The following is a 23204-nucleotide window of genomic DNA, read 5'->3' on the forward strand; positions in this document are numbered from 1 at the left end:
TACTTCCTCCCAACATCCCACCTTCATGAAAACCAAAACACAACCATAAATATGTTCACCAAAAATCAATTTGATGTGATCTACCAATCTTTTCATCAGGAGATCTGTGTGGAGAATTATTCCCGCAAAACAATGCGTGCTGATATTTTTTTAAAGTTATTATCAATTGCTTCCAGGTCAAAAGGATAATAGAGGTGGGCATTGCATTCACTGCAGGAAGTGACCTGTCTACAGAATATATCACTTCCTCTTCTTGTTTATTTCTCGCCGCTGGATGGAACACCGTTAAGCAGGATTCATGGCAAGATCCCTGGAATCAGCCTTTGTCCTGCTGTGTGCACCACACATTTTTCATACTTAAAAACAGATACTTGCTCATTACGAGTATGGTGGTGCAGGAAAAAATTGGTAGTAATGGAATTACCACCACTTTTCCCACTCTGCCATACTATGAGTATGGCCCTGCAGTGGGGGCAATCCTTCCATTTTCTGCCATAAATTGGTGAAATAACTGCAGCAGTAATTCCGCCAAAAAAAATGCCCCATCGAGCCCAATGGACTCTCAAACAATGGGGTTTAAGTCCGCCACTGCCACTTGTCATCAAGCGGTAATTCCACCGGACCAAGTGGCGGTGACGCTAATCACGTTGGGTGGTATTCTGCCAGATTGACTGCCAGAATACCGCTCAACTCGTAATGAGCCTCGTGAACACTGTTACATTTTTCAGAAATATGTTGCAAAGGGAGCACCAAATTATTATTTTATTTTAAGTTCTCTTTAGAATATTTGATGTGTGTGTGAGTGAATGTTTAGCCAAAATCTTGCAAATGGTGTTATCCGTGTTTCATGCAACTTTGGCTGCAATGATGATAGGAGGGAGATTTAATCTTCTAAAAGCGTTTTTTTGTATGTCCTCTCACCATAATGGAAAAATAACCTTCTCAAATTAGCATATCTAGGAAGACAAGAACTTTTTGCAATGCCATGGGTGGGAAAATATGCCTACTGCTGGATAGATGGTCCCGAGCGTGGTTCTTCCAGGGAAAAAAAAAACAAACTTGACACCTCCTTTCCCATTGGCAAATGCATTCACTGATGTTGACTCCCACAAAGAAACCAGGGATGTCATTTATGGGTCGCCAGAGGTTGCAACTGCGACCTCTGATGTCTCCCTTGCGACCTCTGTGGTCCCCCTTGCGACCTCTACATTTTCTGTGTGTGTAATGCAAGCTCCTGGGCTGTGGCCAGCACTATGTGGCTCTTTACTTCTGGAGTGGCTGCCTTTCTTGTTCAGGCCCATTAAAAAAAAGAACAGGAGTGCCACAAGTCTAACACTTTCAGCAGTGACCCTAAATAACAAAGAATAGGAATACCAAATAATGTGTCTTTCTGGAATTCTATACAATAATTGCTAGACTCATTAAAGGTTTATTTCAGGCACACTTCAGGGGATGAGTCAGTGATTTAGTCTGTTCTTAAACACCTCAACTCAGCCTTTGATCCTTCTGAGGTCGATAAATGAGTACCAACACAGATTGGGTGATATTGGGTGCATGTTTCTTCTATATAAAGCCCTTAAGCGTAAGTGATATATTTTATTAACACATCATTATCATTTGGTCATGGACGCCTGCTTGCATTTACAGTAATTTGGTAATATGGGCCTATACACACTGATCTGAACGATACATATGGTGATCCATTCTTGTATGAAATGTACATCACATTATAATGATATCGTAACCATATTTTTCGTAGTATACAATGCTATGTGATGCCACTTCCTGTTTTATCAACGGGTGAAAGGTTGTGTTCCATCGCTTCCCGCGATATCACTTTGGGGTGGGGTCAAATGGCATCACTTCCTGTGATGTCACCAGGGGGTCAAGGGTCGTGTGATGTCACTTCCGCTACCCCTGGCATTTTGGTGAAATGACGTCCCTGAAAGAAACGTCGGCTTGTGTTCCTCGGTGCCATCTAGTACATAAAAGAAGAAAGGTTAAGGAACGTTGAGTCACTTGAAGTCATTCCAAATATTGTGAATCACAGACATTATACGATTTTGAACAACTTTGCATGTAAACTGGACGGGTTCATGGTGTATGGTATTGCAATGTTCACAAATACTGACACATATTACATTATTTGCTGCTGAAGAAAACGCTATTTTTATATCACGGGCAGATACAGAATGAACTGAAACATATGAGTGATGATTGCGTCTTATGGGGGAAGGAACACGTGACCAGCAGGCAATCTGTCATTCATAAGCCTTACAAAAGATGACAAAAAATACATTTCTGCATTGCTATTTATTTTTAGAAAGATTGCAATGAGATCCATGTGTTACGTTTCCTGCGGGATTAACTTGGTTGTCTTTAATCAGGGGGCTGGTGAAGCCTTTGTTCATAGAGGTAACCCAGATCCTTTGCTTGGCTCAACTTTGCATCGGGTGTTGCTAGGTCGGGAAAAGATCAGGGGCTAAGCTAATGTCGGGACTGGTGGGACTCGGGGCTAGCTAGCATTTTGGTTGTAGCACCTGAGCTTCCATCCGGGGCTACAACCAAAAGATCCGGGGCTATAGCCCCCTTAGCCCCCCCCCCAGCAACGCCTCTGACTGAACCATACGATTGGTCCATCTGAGAGCAGGAGTGAGTCCTCTTTCCGAAAACCATCCGCCCTCTATATCTAAATTACCTGCATAATAAACCCACATCAGAGGACTCTCAGGATCAAGTCCTTAAAATACAGGTACTATGTGAAAACGACGAAAGAAATGCGTTGAGTCCCAAAACATTTTGTTTCCCCGGATTTCAGCACAAAACGTAAATAAATGAAGGTGGTCCCCGCCTGCAACTCTCCCCTCTTCCCTCCACTTTAATGAATACCCCAGCCCAACCCCCATCTATATTTTAGTTATGTGCTAACATTCATTGAAAAAAGTCCCATGTTATGGGATTCGCAGTGTTTGTGTTGGATGCTTTGTAGCAATACCAATATACCTAAAGGTTCTGATCTGGACTTGATCTGACTGTTAAGCAGCACTCCTCACCCACCTGCTTTAGCTCTCTCAGTCCCCCGATGTCTGCCAGCGCTCTCATCTTCCTAAAGACCCTCAGCATTTCTGGCGTCTGCACCTGGTACTCGCTGTCCTGACGGGGATTGATTCTGGTGAAGCGGGCAATTGCAATGGACTGGAAATCGACTAGGCCCCCCTCTCTTTGACTCCTGGACAAGAGTAGTGAGGAAATGGGGCAAAGCAAAGGTAGACAGGCGGGAACATGTGCTAAGACTTGTTGCGGGGGTGGGGGGAGGGCCCGCTAGCGTGTATGGCATGACATCTGGGACACGTTGCACAGACATCTTCAGATCTAATGCCCGCCGAGGCAGGGGTAAGGGCAATGGGTTAATGGTGAGATAGGAACGCTGTCAGGGTCGGATAGTGGTAGGGACGCATGACTGGTGATGAGCTAGTGGGTGGAGGAGGGGCTAAAGGCTGTGCCAGGGGCTCTGAGTATATGGAAACGCATTGTCTTATGAAAGTGTCGCTCCCAGTTGACATTTATACTCTGTACCTCAAATGTATACAAAAGGAAGGGATTTTTGTATATCCAACATTGCACAAAGTGTGTGTATGAAAACCAAATAAACACATTTTAAAAAACAATTCTTCTCCCACAGTTCAAAATGAAATCTTCTCTTCACCGTCACCAGAAGACACAACTCACCAGGTTTTGACACAGCACCAGCCCTTTGGTATCAGAGTGATGCTGCACCCCTGCAAGGAATTCTTCATGATGAAACGAGGACCAGAAAAGATGGAAAGCGGAGTGTGGATTACTAAATCAAAATGCCAGCACCTTGGACTAAAAAAAGGGGCGGGGCGGTGCGATGGCTGCAGGATGGTGAAGTGCAGTGTGTTGTCGGTGACAGACATGGATTTGGGGGCTGCGAGATATCAACGACTTTCCAATAAGACTGGAATCTCTAATGTGCAGTCTCTCTGGCCTCTTGCCATATAAAAGTTTCAGGGACATGTCCTTACTTGTGCCACATGCAATAATGGGATCAGGTCAAAAACAGCCACGCTTTATTCATCCAGATTTTAAGGGCTGTCATTCCAAGGGTAGAGAGGGGCTCTGAGGGATTAGCATATGCATCAGGTGTGAGCTGTTTTCCCCACGGGTCTCCTGGAGCCAGAGAGACACTGCATCACCCAATTACAGCTATTTACACTGCAGGAGGGAGGAATGAGGAGAGAGGCTATTGGGCTGTCATTCCAAGGGTAGAGAGGGGCTCTGAGGGATTAGCATATGCATCAGGTGTGAGCTGTTTTCCCCACGGGTCTCCTGGAGCCAGAGAGACACTGCATCACCCAATTACAGCTATTTACACTGCAGGAGGGAGGAATGAGGAGAGAGGCTTTTGGGCTGTCATTCCAAGGGTAGAGAGGGGCTCTGAGGGATTAGCATATGCATCAGGTGTGAGCTGTTTTCCCCACGGGTCTCCTGGAGCCAGAGAGACACTGCATCACCCAATTACAGCTATTTACACTGCAGGAGGGAGGAATGAGGAGAGAGGCTTTTGGGCTGTCATTCCAAGGGTAGAGAGGGGCTCTGAGGGATTAGCATATGCATCAGGTGTGAGCTGTTTTCCCCACGGGTCTCCTGGAGCCAGAGAGACACTGCATCACCCAATTACAGCTATTTACACTGCAGGAGGGAGGAATGAGGAGAGAGGCTTTTGGGCTGTCATTCCAAGGGTAGAGAGGGGCTCTGAGGGATTAGCATATGCATCAGGTGTGAGCTGTTTTCCCCACGGGTCTCCTGGAGCCAGAGAGACACTGCATCACCCAATTACAGCTATTTACACTGCAGGAGGGAGGAATGAGGAGAGAGGCTATTGGGCTGTCATTCCAAGGGTAGAGAGGGGCTCTGAGGGATTAGCATATGCATCAGGTGTGAGCTGTTTTCCCCACGGGTCTCCTGGAGCCAGAGAGACACTGCATCACCCAATTACAGCTATTTACACTGCAGGAGGGAGGAATGAGGAGAGAGGCTATTGGGCTGTCATTCCAAGGGTAGAGAGGGGCTCTGAGGGATTAGCATATGCATCAGGTGTGAGCTGTTTTCCCCACGGGTCTCCTGGAGCCAGAGAGATACTGCATCACCCAATTACAGCTATTTACACTGCAGGAGGGAGGAATGAGGAGAGAGGCTTTTGGGCTGTCTCTCTGAAGTACAGGGGGTGTTGACTGAAAGGCGCTCATTTAATATATAATGTTTACACAAGTTTGTACGGTGTTATGTTATATTATGTTTCATGATTTTTGTATAACACCTACTACCATTGTTGTGGCTTCGAAGCGCTGTGGTGGAAGAAGGCCCTTCAGAAGAGCAGAGTCTGTACAAACATGAAAATAAAATAGTTTTACATTGCATGCCAATAGAAATGAGAAATATGGCGACTATTCAATTACTAGCAGATATGGCTAGTTTAAAACAAATATAAAAACCATGCAGCGCAGCGTGCTCATGTGCAGAGATGACTGCTATGCCAGTGACTATGTGACAGCTGGACCACATTTTTCATGGGACTCATCTGTATTCTACAGGTTGAAGCACAAAAGTAGGGAAGGACATGTATTATGAAATAGTCATTCAAACCCCAGGACAACTGTCTACAGTTGAGGGCTGTGCTGTATTTTTAAATGCAGAACACATGGACATTGAATAGCATGCAGTCACATGCAAGTTACATGCACAATGGTCAGATATATTAAAGATACTTTCAACTCATGTCCTCTTGGCTGAACCATCTGGTTAATGCAGTACAAATGCATTATGTTGCATACAATGCTGCAGAGTGGAATGAAGTGAAAAAAGCCAATTTTAGTAATGACGGTAATACATAGCCATCTATTGAGAAAATATAGCTTGAGCTATGCCTGCAGGCTGAGTTTATAGAATGTGCAAAAGGAGTTGTCTCCTAAGAAGTCTGAGGAAAATGTGAGAGAAGGCAGCAGAAGTATCTCACACCCGCTGCAAACTGGGCAGCTCCTGTGTGTGCCCTTTGTGACCACCACAGCAAGCAACAGTAAATTGCCCTCACCTTAGTCTATACTATGCCATCTGTGAAATGTAAACAGCAACATAAAGAAGAATCTTGCAGGTCCCTGAACATTTTGTAAAACGGCATCTGTGTGTATAGGATCAGCCATTTTATAAATGCCTGTGTTTACTCTGTAAACTGTGTCTCGAGTTGTGGAATGATGTCTATAAGATCTCCTTTAGTCTACACTGCCTAGTGTATAACCTACATACACATACACACATGTAACACAGAGAGGAAGCTTGTAGGGCCCTGAAAATTGAGAACAACTGCATGTATGTGGATAGGACCAGCCATTTTGTGAATGCCTAAGCTGCTGTGTAAGCTCGCCTAGGGGTGTAGAATGATGCTCTAAGAGCTCCTTTAGTCTACCCTGATAGGTGTATAGATTCCCACACGTGCGTGTGCGTGCACGTGCGCGCACACACATACACACACAAATAGGGAATTGTGAAGCAATGACATCACATCCCGAATAGTCGGTGCCGGAGTAATGATTTTCTTTCACACAGATGCAGTTATGCAGGGACATATGTATTGAATTAGGGGTGTAGCATAACGCATATTTAGTATTCAGACAAATAGCTACTAGTTTCTCAAGTGTACAGCTGAATAATGGTTTTATTGAATAAATCATCATACATACTTCAAAGATATACTTTTTTTTAAACGTTTCTCTATTTCAAAACTTTTCCAAAGTGTACTTTATTTAATTGAACAGATCAACCTTATTTAAATAATATAATTCAGAAACGAACTCATTTTAAAAAAGTAGGGACCAAATTTAAGCAAGGATGTTGCATATGCAAAGCAGTAATACTGAAAGTGGCAGATTTCAGGGATGTAAAGTGCTAGGTTGCAATGAGCAAAATGGATACTGCTATTTGCAAAAACCACTGTGAATCTCACACGTTGCAGTCTCTTGCGAGTTGTAAGTTCACTTAGATGGGAAGTGAGTTTCAAACCTAGGGTAATCACAGGATGAAAAGCTTGACAAGTGACTGAATCTTCCCAAACTCCAAAACCTCTAAAAAGGCACTTACCTGTTGGGCAGTCATGCAACTCTGCCAAATCTCAATCTATGCCCCCTTAGCCGACTCCTTCCCACCACACACGAGGATGAAAGGCTCTATGGCTTTTTCTATGCCTCTCATTCTTCAACCCTCCACCCCACAACAAAATCAGATGTCCACATGGAAGAATGCTCTCATCTCTGAACACTTATAGCAAGTTCGCGATCAATCGGAAATCAGACATATTTGAAAAATCACCCATGCTAGCATCAGTTTTTAAAAGAAAAAAACTGATTTTTTTTCAAAAATAAGTCAAGCTAAGAGGGAGAGACAGGAGGGAAAGGGAGAGAGTGGCTGATGGCTCAGAGAACAGAGAAGGAGTGGTTGCCAGAGAGCAGAGATGAAGCAGTGGGTGAGAGAGGGTGCACTGGTGGGCCAGAAAGGGAGCGAGTAGCAGATTCACTGGGATGAAGCAGACTAGATGCAGAAGGAGTGAGGGATTGAGGGAAATATATGCTGAGGAAGAATGAAGGACTGTACATTGCATGAAGTAACTGGAGAGTATAATGTGTGAGTTGGTAGCACAGTTGGAAGTTTGGTAGACGTTGAAGAGCGTGAGCTGCGACTTGGCCGTGTTGGTACTAAGGAGTGTGGACATGACTGCCAGGCTGAGAGTTTTGGGACTGCAAGTTGAGATAGAGAATTAGTGAGTGTGAGGGGGTATTGGTGAGTAGGAAGTGACTGGGGGATCGGAGAATGAAGCACAAGAATATTGTCACCATTACCAGTGATAATGATCAATAAAGATAACTAGCTGATATACCTGGCATTGGTCGGGCTTTCATTCCCTCATAGATATAGGTAACTGTGCAGAATGTGGTGCAGTTTGGTGAAACAGTGTGGAATTATATAAGGAACAAAGATTTGCCAAGCCACAAACCTACAAACAAATTTGGACTTTTGCTGAAAACCAGGGAAAGGGGTGGGCTGTCTAAATGTCATGTAGCCAGTAATGTCCGGAGGGACCTAACAGGTAACTGTGCACAATTTGGTGCAGATTGGTGAAACGGTGTAGAATTGTATAAGGAGCATATACAAAGCCGCAAAGCCACACACCCACACCCACACTTTCTCTTTTGCTGAAATCCAGGGAATGGGGTGGGATGTGAAAAATAACAAAATTTTGTCTTCTCAATTGAGAGCAGTGTAACACTCAAAGAGGCAAATCTGCACCAAATTCTGCATAGTCACCTGTAAGGACCCTCCGGACATTACTTGCTACATGACATATGGACACCCTACCCCTTTCCCTGGATTTCAACAAAAGTGAACATATGGGTGTGGGTTTGTGGCTTTGCGTATATGCCCTATACAATCCCACACCGTTTCACCAATCTGCACCAAATTTTGAACAGTCACCAGTTAGGACCCTCCGGACATTACTCACATAGTTACCCAAAGCAGAATTTTGGTACACCCCTAATTTGAATTAATGAACACTTAACACACACCACAATTATCCCGCTACAACGCTACAATTACATTTGGCCTGTACATGACAGGATCAACTTGTGTTATCAGACGCTGCCCGCCAGAAAGCCTCACCCTCACTCTCCTCCACAACAGTCAATAGCCTCCTTCTAAATCACCTTTTTCATTCACAGATTGGACTTGGAAACTCTGGCAATGACAAAATACACAAACCCTCGGACAAGCCTGGGTACTTTGAGAACACTACAGTGTTGATTTTGAAAAGTATAAAATCTCTATCTAAAACATATCATAGCATAACATAACATAAGAAGACACAATGTTTGGACTATGGCTGTCTTAACGAGGCACCTTAGAAAAAATATATTACAACGGATGCAAAAACGTGTATGTAGCTGTCCATCTCAGACAATTAGTATTTAAATACATGCTGTATTTTATTTTGCTGACATATCCTATTTCTCCACAGTAAATATGCGGTGGAGAGTTTGGGGGAAAGGACATAATCCAAATTATTGGCTGGCCTCATAGTTAATATCGTTTCACCTATTGAAGTTGGTACAGGAGCCCCACCTGATGTTGTCATTTGTAATGTTGGATAAAGGTAAGCACATTTCTGACCAGTTAGCCAATTAACCTTTGAAACCATGAACTTTAGATCTTTAAGTACTGGGTTGTTGAGCACTATGTCCTCTTCAACCACCAGACTGGTGATCCGTGTTGAATTGCCAAGATAAATAGCACATGTACACTTTTCTTGCTGATACATCTTTGCAAGGCAAATAAACATCAATTACCCTCTAGAAATTGTCTGCATGCAATCCAGAGTACTCAGGACCTCATTACGAGTTGGACACTGATGATGGCGGTAATTTTGTCAGACAGAATTACCACTATCTTCATGGTGTCCGGCAGAATTACCGCTGCATTACAATGTGACAGGAACATGCACACACCATCTGCAATAACAGAAAATCTGTCTGGCGGCATTAAAGCCGTAAATGGCTGAATTAGTGGAATTACCATTACTGCCGCCCAACTCAGTACTATTTCCACTGACGGTTTTACCGCGAGGCAGAAATAGCATCATTGCATGAACGGGAAGCCTGGCAGTGACCATCTTTAAAAATCGAATCCACCATGACTCTGCCATTTCCTAGTGCCATCTCAAACCAAAAGTCTTGTGGAACATGTCACAGGTAAAGGGGAAAGGTAAGGCGCCAGAGATGAGGCTGCGAAAGCAGACATTCAGCGAGGGGGACCTGCAGGTCCTGGCAGATGAGGCGGTTGCTCATGCAAATGAGCTGTATTGCTCCAGACAGTGGAGGTCCTCTGACCAAACGAAGGCAGACATCTGGGCCAGGATCTGGGACAAGGTCGTGGCAGTGGGCATTGTTCCAGAGAGGACTGCTGCAAAAGATGGAACGATCTCAAGGTCAGGGTCCGCTGCCTCATTGTCAACCACAGCCGTGAGAGTTCTGCTCAGGAGGCGGCACCGTCGAGCCACTCGTCCTGACCCCATGGGCGGAAAAGGCCAGCAGAATCCTCCCCATGGAAGGGATAGAGGGTGTTGGCAGTGCCGAAGTGGGAGCAAGCAGCCAAGGAGATGCTGGCGGGCCTTTATGTTCCCTCTTCCATGAGAATGCACAGTGCAATAGCATATGTCCCCCAGCAAAGATGGGCCCAGTGGTCAAGGGCATGGACAACTACATGACTGTTACATCCGCCCTGCGCCCCGCAACGCGGTGACGCAGGCGTCTCAATGAAGACTCCCAGCTGATCGAAGATGAACTCACCAACTTTCAGGGTGAAGAAGATGCAGGTGACAGAGCGTGGGAGCAGTGGAGTGAACCGGACATGGGTGAGCCGGAGATGGAAGGTGAGAGACCAAATGAGACTGTGGGGCAAGCTCCCAGGGTGGGAGATATGGACTAAGAACTGCTGGTAGTAGTTTGCCTCCCGAGAACTGTTGAAGCGGAAAGTACCTGGTTTGTTGTGTTTTCAAGCATTAGCATATCTGTTGTGTGCGTGGGTTTTATTGTTACGTTAATTTATAATAAAGGAGGATTGGTACATCCGCCCTGCGCCCCGCAACGCAGTGACGCAGGGTGTCTCAATAAAAGGCCGGCCCCCGCGCAAGGGAGGCAGTTCCAGGCCAAGACTCTAACAACGTGTGGCGTGTTTCATTTCGCTCCGGCCGGAGCTGCGCCACTGCAGCCTACTTCAGAGGCCCTCAACGTTCTGTCTCTGCGCGGAGCCAGAACCTAACAATGACAATCCGTAAAAAGGAACTTTAACTACATGCATGTGCAAGGAAGGGGAAAACCGTTTAAATACACATGCACCATAGGGGAAATGTGCATGTGAAGCCATGAAGCCATGAGAAACACCCATGTGTGCTATGAAAGTCTATTTAGAATGTGACGTCCCTGCGCCACAACATTAACAAGTCATATTGGCATGTCAACAGTCAAAAAGCCCAAGCATGTGCCAAGTATACCCTCAGCAGACACTCCTCACACCTTGCATGACTTGCACCCATTGGCCTGCAAATTACCCTGCCCATCAGACAAAATGTGTCTAGAATGGCCATTCATCATCTGGCATGAGTGTCTTGCTGGCTCGCGTACTAGTATGCGCGATTACTGACAGCATGCATTTATCCACTAAACAGGTTCACAGTCGACTCAGGCTGATGAGGCAAGGCCCTCCACTTCCCAGAATACCTACACTGGTGACAACCCACCAACCTCAACCCCTGCACAGGCCAGTCATGGGAACAGCAGGAGAAATAGTAAGAGTGAAGAACCAGGGCCCCAGCACAGCAGCAGCATGTCAGCCGTGCCAAGTGGCGAGACAGCCATGTCCCCACAAGTGTGCCCAGTGGCCCCTCCACCAGCACTCCACATGCATCTGCCGGTGTGGCACCCTCAACAGCTGAGACCACCACACCACAGCCTGCCACTGTGGTAATCCCTGAGGTCAGTGTTACAAATGGTATTTATAATAGATAATACAGCCTTTATGCAACTGCTGGTGAGTCCCCTTTGTTGGTAAATTATAGGTTGCTAGTTAGTTTCTGATTTCTAGGCTGCAAGGACTAGATTCTCCAATATTGAGGCTGCCCAATATACAATGACTGAATATGAAAATAAAAAAGATGACGAGTATCCCAAGTTATGCGCCATAATTTAATGTGTTATAAATTTATACATTTCTTATTTAACTTGTTTGTCAATTGCATGATATTTTCCTCGACACGTGTTTCTCCACCTCTTTACAGTGGTTCATCAGGAGGGTACAATATTTGAATCCGGGTAGTAGACAGAAAACAAATAAGAATATATATATATATATATATATATATATATATATATATATATATATATATATATATATATATATATGTATGTATATATATATATATATATATATATGTTATTTATGGTTTTTCCATCATACCTTACTGGTTTATGCATTATTCTTATTCTATTTTGTTAATTTATACATCTCAGACTCAACATTTCAAAGGATTCATTGTACTACTCACTTTTTCACTTATAGTGTTGTGGGTCTAAATCTTGATTTTGTACCCGGCGAAAGTCAAGCAGAATGCAACACGCATTCTGATTGGCTCTCGCTGGGTCCTTACCCGGCTGAGAATCCTTTGATTCTCAGCTGGGATTCCAGCCGCCTTGTCCTCGGCGGGGGCGTGGCAGCCCCTCAGCCAATGAGCTTCTCCGTGGCTGAGAGGCTGCCTTCGCCCCCCACCGGGGACTCGGGTAAGGCTTTTTTTTACAATTACTTTTCCTCCCTCCTCCCCCCCACTTACATTCTTGCTCCTGCGTCCCCGGCGGGGGACGATGGCAGCCTCCAGCTGTGTGGAGACTCGGAGCGGGGCCATCCCCGCTCCGCGTCTCCACACGGCTGGAGGCCTCCCTCGTCCCTCGCCGGGGACACAGGTACGTTTTATTTTTTTTATATATATTTTTTACTTTTTTCCCGTCCCACTCCCGCCCTCCCAGCCCCACTTATCTTCGTTTTGATCCTTTTTCAGGAGCGGACGCGCTGGAACGCGTCCACTCCCGATGGCTGCCATGGAAAGGGAAAACGGACTCCGTTTTCCCTTTCCCGGCGGCCATTTCCTTGGTCGTTTCTTTTTCTTTTTTTTCTGTTCTGAAACGCTGCAGCGTTTCGGGACAGAAAAAAATGCTTTTAGTGCCCCGGTCACGCACATAATGCGGGCCGGGGTACTAAAACCAATATGACCCTTGCGGTGGGGGCATTACCGACTCAGGTAATGCCCGGGGGCCTTTGTTAAGGCCCTCGCTTCCCTCAGGCCTATAACTATGGGCCCCAGGGCATTACCTGAGTCGGTAATGACCCCGCCGCGAGGGTCATATTGCTTAAATAATGCACCAAATGTGTTGGTCAGGATAAGGTAAAGACCGTTTTCCTAATATTTTTGTGCCGTTCTTCCTTCTAAGGATGGTACCTTGTGAGATAGAATTTTGTGTTTCTCAATTGCTATATTTTTGGAAAAATATTTTTGTGCAAGAACAATATGCTAAACTGTTTTCCAAAATGTGTCTGATTTCCCACGGCTATATTTCTCTTCGCGGCATGTTAACACCGTTGTAAACAAAATGACCGTTAATTATAATGAACGGTCGCGTTCCTATTTACACGCTCACGTCATCACGCTCTCCACCATCTTGCTTTGGGTCTAGTGTAACAAGGAAAGATGCGCTCATGTTTAAATGACGCGATCGTGACTCCTGGCCGGTGGCCATATAAGTACAGATATTTACAAATATTTGTACTTACAATTTTGTTTGTGTATTCATAACTCTTGCATGTATATGTTTAACACTGCAGTCTTAAATTACTACTCATCTAAAATCCATGAACCAGTAGTCATGATGATCAGTTTCACTTACAATTATAAATTTTTTCCTCTACTCTTAAATCGGACTGTTACTAGAATACATAAACCAGTAGAGGTAATACTTGTCTCTTCATGGTAGTAGTGGCTGAACTTTAAGAAATGTATTAATGCACTTACAATGTTACCTGAACAACTATTAGTTACAAAATTACTTTGAAATATTTACAAAAAATGACTAATTTCCATATCAAAGTTTAATCCTGAGATACAGCTGTCCATTAGACATATCCATAATGATTCTCTGCGTCTCAGTAATATCTCCATGTTTCCTCCTCTGGGTAGCAATCTTTTCTATACCAAAATACTTGATATCATCCATTTTTTCCTGTCCATGTTCTTTTTGAAAATGGTACGCCAAGGGGTACCAAAGGTCTTTATTCTTAATTGATCATAGATGTTCCGCAATTCTATTTTTTAAAGGACGAATTGTGCTGCCAATTAATAAATTAGAACAGATGCATTTCATCCCATGAATCACAAACTGCCCAGGCATGTGCCAAGTACACCCTCAGCAGACACTACTCCCACCTTGCATGAGCTGTACTCATTGGCCTGCAAATGACCCTCCCATCAGACAAAATGTGTCTAGAATGGCCATTCATCATCTGGCATGAGTGTCTTGCTAGCCCACGTAGTAGTATGCGTGATTACAGACAGCATGTCATTATCCACTTAACATGTTCACAGTCGACCCTGCGCAGGCTAGCCATGGGAAGAGCAGGAGAAAGAGTATGAGTGAGGTACCAGGGACCCAGCACAGCAGCAGCATGTCAGCCGTGCAAGCTGCGGTACAGCTGCAGTCCCCACAAGTGTGCCCAGTGGCCCCTCCACCAGCACTCCACATGCATCAGAAGATGGGGCACCCTCAGCAGCTGAGACCGCCCCACCACAGCCTGCCCCTGTGGTGATCCCTGAGGTCTGTGTCACAAATGGCACATCATCTGCACCCACCCAGCATCCCTCTTGCTCCCCCTTGTCACCTGAGGCAGACAGCCTTTCCCATTGCCAGTGTGAGCCGGTACAGGGAGTCATGGTAGTGGTGCACCTGATTAGGAAGACACAGGCTTCATGTCACCCTGTTTCAGCCCTGGCCCACTCCATAGTCCACAGGCTGTGTAACAGCATTAATTGGATGCCATGTGGGGGAGGCTGGACACCATGGAGTGGCGCCAGGTCACCATCGAAAACCTGGCAGAGATGCAGGTGCAGAATCTGCAGACAATACTGGACAGTGTGCAGGGCCCCTCACAGAAAATAACAAGGTCACTGGACCGCCAGGGCCCACAGTTGTCCATGGTGGACCACAGGATGAGGGATCCCATAGAGGGCATGTCAGTGTTTTTCCGGATCTATGCACGCTCTCATTCTCCCGACCCGGCAATGATTTTGGGTGGTAAAATCGCAGCTGAAATGTTTGAGAGAGAAAAGATCGAAAGTTATTTTAGTGAAAATATCTTTTGGTTTTCTCTCCCCTGAAAATGTCAGACTATGCCGTTGCCCTCCACCCCCTGACTTACCTGTGGGTGGCACACGTCTTTGTAGACCACTGTCTCCAGCATCCCGCTGCGACGCCGATTTTCCTTCACTTACGTGTATGTGAACCGGTGCCGCAGGTTGCGCTTTTCCTTTTTTTTTTTTTGTAAACCTTTATTGAGTGGGGAGCGGGGGACACCCCTGCAACCCCTGCCACCCCTGCTCACATTACAGTGTAGAAGGGTGCAGAGGGAAACCCTCACAGCCCCTCTTCACTGTAATGGATTGTATGGCATATTTGATCCAATTTTTAGGTTATGCAAGATTTTCCTACAGCCTAAATTCGCTCAAATATGCCATACTTCTTTTTTTGGTCTTTTGGGGTATTTACCCCTGCAACACATCCGGAGCCAGGAATCAAAACCTTCCACCTCCATCACCCCCACAGAGGGATCACTGGCTCTGAGCCCGCCATGCTGCTACGTCCACAATGTGACCCATTCACTTCCCGGGAAGGCTTTCAAGGGCTAGAGGCCACGTAAATTACTTGTATATACATGATAATGTTTCACTGGGCACACGGGAGGTGGGTGGGAACAGCTGTTCGGGATTTGGAAGGTGGGTGACAAATCCTGCTTAGGATTGGGACAGTGGGTGGGAAGAGCTGTTGGGGATTGTAGAGGTGGGTGAGAAGGGCTGCTGGTAATTGGGGAAGTGGGTGGTAAGGACTTTTGGGCAAGGATGCTCACCACAGTTGTAAAGTTCCCTGAAACTAATGCGAGAACAATACTTTTTGTGTGAAGGTGATATATTCAAAATGTGCATATATTAAAAAGTGTGATGCATGTCTGGGATGCATGTGAAAAGTGATGTGTCTAGAAAAAAATGTAATTCGGGTCATGCTGCACTAGACATTCGTCCCTGGTCTCCGCACACTCAATGTGCATCAGCACTGCATCTACGGACAGCGCATCATTGTCTGAAGGGGCAGGAATGTGTGGCTCAGGAGGCAGGGGCACATTTCTCCTGAGGCAGATGTTGTGCAGCATGGCAAAAGCAACAAATAATCTGCTAACCTTCTCTGGCCTGCACATCAGGGCCCCTCCAGTTTGGTCCAGGCAGGGAAATGTGCCTTCAGCAGGTCAAAGGTCCGCTTAATGCAGAGTCTTGTCTGTGTGCCTCATTGTAGGCCCCTCCTGTGATGTACGTGGATTGCACACAGGCATCATCAGCCATGGGAGCTGGGGGTAACCAGCGTCGCCTGCAAGAGAATAGGACACTGATGTCAGTCACAGTTCATTGAGGATGCATAGCATGTTACATGACTTGCTTGTGGACAATCTCTTGATGCAGTTATGTTTCACTAACACTATGGGCCTCATTACGACCCTGGCGCTAAGTGTTTAACGGCGCTGTAAAAGGCTGTGGCGCCGTTAAACACTTAGCGCCTTACTACGAGGTCCCTTTGCGGGACCCGACCTTAACGGCTGGTCTAGACCAGCCGTTAAAGTAGGGACCCGCAAAGGGACCTTGGTGCTAAGTACGGTACCGCAATTTGCGGTACCGTACTTAGCGCCTTCCCCATTCCCATAGAGCCCTATGGGGCGAAAATGGGAATGGGGAAGGGCCATGGTTCAATGGGGAATTACCGCCCGCCAACCTTGGTATGGGGTGGTAATTCCCCATTGAACCATGGCGGACCCGTTACAACACCGGCACAAACCATGGTGCTAATAGCGCCATGGTTTAGCACCGGTGTTGTAATGAGGGCCTATGTTTTTTCCCAGAAATTCAATGATGTGTGATATACTATGGGAGTGCATGTGCATAATCACTTAGAGATACACTGTGCGCACAGATCACAAACAAGTTGTGCCAGACATGGTCTGTCATAGTATTTCAAATGTGCATGCTGTCTGTGTTGGGCTTGTGCTGTGTTGTCAAGCAGTGCCCTGCAGGGTGATTTGTTGTTCCTGTGCATGTTTGTGGTTTCTGCATTCCTACCATAATGGATTCACATATATGGTTTGAAGTGTGCATGCCATCAATGTCTGGCAGTGTTGCATTGTCATTGTACAGTGTTGCACTGTTACATTGGCTGTTTAGGTATGTGTGTTCTATGCATTGTGGTTCTTGTAGTCTTCTTTTTGTGCATGAGTTACTTGTTGGGGCAATATGCATTGCTGTCATACTAGCGCAAAATCCTCATGGGCCTAGTACCGGTGTGCTGGTGGGTGTCATGTGTGACGTGAGAGGGTCTTGCATGGACGGCGGCTTGACAGGGCAAGCATTATTCGGTAGTAGTAATGTTCCACCTCCGTCACATGGCATTCAACTGGTGCTGCAAAATTGTATTGTGTGATGGCACTTGTACTCACCCAGCATCCAGGTCCATTGTCCTCTGTGGCTCCCCATGTACGCAGGCAGCATGCTGTTACGCAGGACCATGTCATCATAGGTGGATCTAGGAAAGCGGGCACAGCAGTGTGTTATTGTCAGGTCAGCGTCACAGTTAACCTGCACATTCATGGAGTGGAACTGCTTCCTGTTGCGGTATGCCTCTTCGGATGTCTAGGGGTCAACCAGCGCCACATGGGGGAAGTCAAGCATGGCAGTTACGTTTGTGTGTGGCATGCAGGGTAGAAACATGCCTTTGTGGTATTTATCTCTGCCAGGGTGGTGGGCAGGGAGATGTACTGGGAGGCATGGTACAGAAAGGCCTCCAGCACCTGCCTGAGCACAGGAAAAAAAAAAGATTTTGAACATTCCATGCAGCATGCCCACAGCATGCTGGAAGGTGCCACTGAAAGGAAGATGCAGCACTGACACAAGCTTTAGCAGAAAAGGCAGCTTTACTGATATTAATACTGCTATGATGTTGTCATGGATCATAGCCAATACTTCTGCAATGGTATCCCTGTTCAGCCGGTACAGAGTGATGAGCTGGGCCTCAGTCAATGGCCAGGGTGGCGGCCTGACCCAGGAAATGGGCGCTCATCTTGCATGACGTCTCCTCCTACTACTCCACCTCCTCGTTTCTGCGACATGTGCCATGTGCACAGGAGGTGCTGCATGTCCAGTTAGCGACAGCTAGTGGCAGCATGGTGTTGGAAAGTGTGTTTAGGTCAGGTGCAGGCCTTATGTACTCTCTCTGAGCGGATTGGGTGCACCAGTGATTTGATTTCCATCACCTTTATGCATTTACCTCCACCTTTTAGGTGGCCGCAATTGCACTGTGTTTTTGGCGAAATTACCGCCCATTTTCTGTGGTATTGTGATGGTATTTCAACTTGTCCTGCGAGGGAAATACTATTTTGCTTCTTGGCGGTAATTCTGCCAGCAGAATTAGTGCCATTTTCATGTACACCTGATTCAGCGGGGCAGTAAAAGTGGCAGTTATTCCATTACCGCCACTTTTACCACATTCCTCCCAACTCACAAGGACTAACTTTGCCCTATGGAGGGTTCAGTGTCATGGGTCTGTGGCCCAGTTTATCTTTTCCATATGAAATTTCTATTTCTGAATCCAGCTAAGCAATGCTCTATTAAAGAACAGACAGCTCTTCAAACATCTGCTATTGTTCATTGAGCAATAAAAAAGACACTTCTGCTCCACGTGTGCGCCTGCGCTACCATCTGCTCGTCGTGACTATTTTAACATCAGTTTTGATCACACCTTCACTGCTCGTTAATGTTAAGAGGAGTTGCTCAGCCATTCCCGCTCCTTGAAAATCATCAATGGCCATTCCTGTCACTGGCAGTGGATGACCACACGCAATCCATGCCTTTGCATTTTTATAGGTGTTTAGGGAGTGTAATAAGACCTGAAATTAAGTCAGTGAAGCCCAGCCCATAATTCCTGAAAGGCATATAGGTTATTCAATGCAAATACTGTTTAATGAGGGAGATTTTGAGGCTGCGTAAATAGCAAATAAGTCATCCATCACGAAACCAATACTGAATCAGCAGTACACAAGCAGCAATCTACTTTTGTTTTAGGTCAGGGGTCTATAACCTTTGACCCGCTTGATGTTGTGGTCTTCCACTCCCATCAGCCCTAGCCGGCATAGTCAATAAAGAAGGATCATGGGAGTTGTAGTCCAAACATCATTAGAGACACAGGTTGCAGACCACTCTTTCAGAGGAAGGAGGATGGAAAGCCTGTGTTTATGTAATATTGCCAACATATAAAATGATACACCGCTTGATGAAATGGAAGTTAATCAAATCATCTGACAAAGAGGGAATTGAGCGAACCTTTTCAAAGGGTACATCCTACGCACGGCATTGGTATTGATTTAGCAGACAGAAAATACGCTAGACAAATAGGCTTTATTTATTTGGCCGGCTAAACTGGATATTTGATCAGATCATATCTTTTGAGGTTGTCCACTTAGATTTCAAGTAAGCCTTTGACTACATTTTATACAGAAGACTCATGAACAAACAGAACAGACTGGTGATTCGAGCTAAGGTATCAAACTGATCAGAGAACTATCTAAATAAGGGCCAAGGTTGGCCCGGATCGCAGTGAAAGCAATGAAAATGGGCCCCCATCCCACCAGCGACATTTCTCACCCCAAACCCCACATTCCTCGACTATCTCCAGTGGTGGAGGCGACATTTGGTGCCAGGGTGGGTTCCATTATAGGATGCCAGTGGGAGGCTGGGGAGCGCACTGGGTACCAGCGGGAGCTAGTGGGGGCGGCTGCCCTCTCTGCCCCCATGACTCCACCACTGTACCCACCTTCCTCTACTTTTGTGACACTTCTGTTCCAACTGCCTGTCCATCTGGGTCTCTTTTCCGTTTAGTTGCTCCATATTCCTACCCAATGCACGCTTATAGCTTCCCTGAAAGGTTTGTGCTTGAATAACCCGAGGGAAAAATGTTCGAGGGAGAAAAGACCGAAGATTATTTTATCGAAAAAACCTTTGGTCTTTTCTCCCCTGAAAATGTCAGACTTGGCCACACCCACACCCCCACCCACACCCCCAACACAACCCCAACACAACCTCACCCCCACAGCCCTCTTTTTTTCAGGTCAGCTGCGGGGGTGTCCCCTGCAACCCCCTCTCACTAGAGCGGGGGCTTGCGGGGGACATCCCTGCAGCCCCCGTAGCCCTTTTCTTTGGTGTGGGACTGTGGGACAGCTGCGGGGGACGCCCCCGCTCCCCGCTCACAGTATAGTAAGCAGGGGTTGGGGGGAGGTCCCACAGCCCTAGACCGAATTGAAAAGACCTACCTAACCAAAAGTCAAACTTTTAGAAGGTAGAACATTTGGTAGTACCTTATTTCGGAATTTTGGTTGGGTAGGTCTTTTCAATACGGTCTTTTTGGATGAAACCTCCTTGAAAGCATGATTGCTTTCCCTATTGCGTCCGTCCAAATCTATGTGCACGCTTGCCACTTTTTTACCACATGCAAAACCCTTAGTCTCCCAGTAACATCCACTCCCTGCCATTATATAGCCAGAGCGCTCCACTATGGGATCCCCCTCCTAAATCTTCCTTCTCTTAATTGCATGCGCCACCTCCCCAACCACGACTCTCAATCCCACTCTCTCCCGTCCAGAGATGGCGCATTGGCTACCTTTAACTGGGTCGTTTTCTCTACCTCCTCTATACAAGGTCAGGTGCTGTAAGACCACTCCGGTGGTGGTGGGCGCAGTATAAATGATGAATAACATAACATATGCCTATGGCTTCACTGATGGCAGGCCATCCCTCTGCCGAACCACTTCTCCTAGCTAAAGCACTGAACTCTTGCTCTAATTTACCGCATCTATAGTACACCTGAACCGTGGGCAGCGATGCAGAATGGCTCGTGGCCTGCGGTTGCATTGCAGAAGGGCAAAGGACTTCAGACTGCAATGCAGAATGGCACGTGGACTCAGGATGCAGTACAGAATGACCTGAACTGTGGGGCTCATTGCACAATTGCCTGTGATCTGCATGCTGCTGTGCAATATTGTCTATGGATTCTGTGATGCAGTGGGCTGTGTCACATGGTTGGAGCTGCCATAAAGCACAAATCATGCCTTTTGCACTGCAGTGTAGAATGGGTCTTGCACTTTGCATAGCCGTGCACCATGGAGCATGGACTGGGAGCTGCAATGAAGCATGCATGACGAACCTTGCGCTGCAGGGCGGAAGGGAACATATACTATGAGCTGATTTGCCACGTTGCATTTGGACTGTGGCCTGCATCAGCCAAAGGTTCCCGGACTGTGGGCTTGAGTGCTAAATAGCTTGTGTGCTGGTGTTGTGCCACGCTACACAAAAGGGCACAATGATCGTGTGCTGCAGTGCAGGATCGTATGTCAATTTGCTGTTTCAGCGCTTGTCATTTCAAAGGCTCTTGCCGAGTTCTGTAAGTAAACAACTAATCGCCAGGATGTCAAACAACACCCGTACAGCATTAAAGACAGTGAATAATATCGAGACAGGGAAGTAAATACAGCATCAGTTGATATGCATATATGGGCTATGATGCATAAAGTAGGGGGCACATTCCCATGTATATTAAGAAATGTCCCTCTCCTAAACATACTTTGCACGAAGTTCTTGAGGTTCCACCTGAACCAAATAACAACAACTAGCACTAATGGGCCCTAGAAGTGCAGACAAGTACACCCTGGGTTACATGTTCTAGGTAATAAGCCACAGAGTATAGACATTCAGGAGAAAGGAGTTGTACATTTAGGACTCGAACTTGGTAAGGCCCGGCTTCGGGCGCTAGATGAACACAAGACTGGGGGCAAGCAGCCCCATCTCTGCTCACCTAAAGTACAGCTGTACGTGCATGTTCCAAACATGGGCCCATTGGGTAAGGTAACACGGACTCCAAAACATGCAGGCCAGGGGGAGCTGCTGAAATAGAGGGTGACCGAAGAATGTTAGCCAATGTAGAAAGCGGAATGCACTCAGAGACATTCAGCCTCGCAACTGGTAAGGCCACATCCTGCACTAGCTGTTGGACAGACCTGGTCCATCAGGAAGGCACAGAACCAGGTGCTCCTACTGATAAGCAAGGGTTAGGGAATGAGTGCATGGTTGTAAGGGAGCAGTGAATAACATTTGTCAATGCACACCAAAGGTATGCAAACACCTTCAGATATTTCAACATGTGAAGTGTGTGTATATAATACCTTCCACAGTTCAATATAACTTTAATCTCAAGATTTAGAACAGGAGGACTGGACTCAGCTACAGAGTGCCATGTGGCTATCACATAACTTTGGAAATATCACTTTTCCTTTATTTACTGCAATCCATCTATTTTTATGGTGGGCAACTGTGTCATTTCCAGGCACGGTTCAGTTCTAGATCCTATACTGTGCTTACATAGTACCGTACCTGTGTTGTAACGTACTTGGAACAGATTATATCTCAAGACATGGAGGAGCTGTAGACTCGAGTGTTGAAAACAATGTTTTATAGGACCTCACGTGCAAAGCTCTCGAGAGCCACAGCCAAGTATTATGATGAACCTAAAAAAAGCACTATTAGCGCCTACTCCGTATGCACATTTAGTCAGACTCAAATATGAAAGTTGAGCAGCATGAGCATGGCTTTGGTGCCTGCGAGCGCCTACCTGTGTTTATGTCGAAATGGCACGCATGCCTTACCTTGACGTGTTTGTCGTAGTTCCGAGAGCTGTCCTCGCAGCTCTGTGCCATGGACATTGTTTTCGTGAGAGCGATCTATTCTCTCTGTCGTCTCGTGGAGGGAAGTGAATTGCTGCTTAAATTCTGTCTCTTAAATACAGAGTCCTGTCAGTGTGTTTTTTCGCTGTATATCCACTCGTCTCATTCTGGCTTGGCCCTCTTCTCTGGCAGCCAGTCTTTCTCTCACACTACCTGGACTACTGCTTCCAGCAGGCAGGCTACTTGTTTTTGGGCTGGGTGGCGGGCTGCGCCTGCACGAATAATTGCAACATTGTAGCAAATGTGTCTGGATTCCCTTCCCTCGTGCCTGCCAGCCCATATGGTGGCTCCAGATAGTCTGAACCTGGGCCGGGTTAGCCAGGGAAATGGAAACTTGGATGAGTTTGCCATGACATTCGCAGCATAGTGCGATTTTCATGATGAATGAAAGTCGCACTATGCTCATCACCCAGGCTGCCAACGCCCAGCAGTGCACCTAACACCAAACGCTGGATGATCAT

At 46.2% G+C, this 23204-nt stretch overlaps 1 long non-coding RNA gene across 1 annotated transcript; it reads right to left on the reverse strand.

Annotated features, from left to right (window-relative positions):
* Nucleotides 1-1629: 1629 nt before the first annotated feature.
* LOC138527282 (uncharacterized) lies at nucleotides 1630-22749 on the reverse strand. Its single transcript, XR_011283854.1, has 4 exons — nucleotides 22666-22749; nucleotides 17416-17501; nucleotides 16114-16298; nucleotides 1630-1978 (listed from the first exon to the last, which is right to left on the reverse strand). It is a non-coding gene; the product is annotated as an uncharacterized lncRNA (long non-coding RNA).
* Between the last annotated feature and the right edge of the window lie 455 nt (nucleotides 22750-23204).

The sequence above is a fragment of the Ambystoma mexicanum genome, chromosome 14 (assembly GCF_040938575.1).
Source record: "Ambystoma mexicanum isolate Mex_15411 chromosome 14, UKY_AmexF1_1, whole genome shotgun sequence".
Taxonomy (NCBI): Eukaryota; Metazoa; Chordata; class Amphibia; order Caudata; family Ambystomatidae; genus Ambystoma; species Ambystoma mexicanum.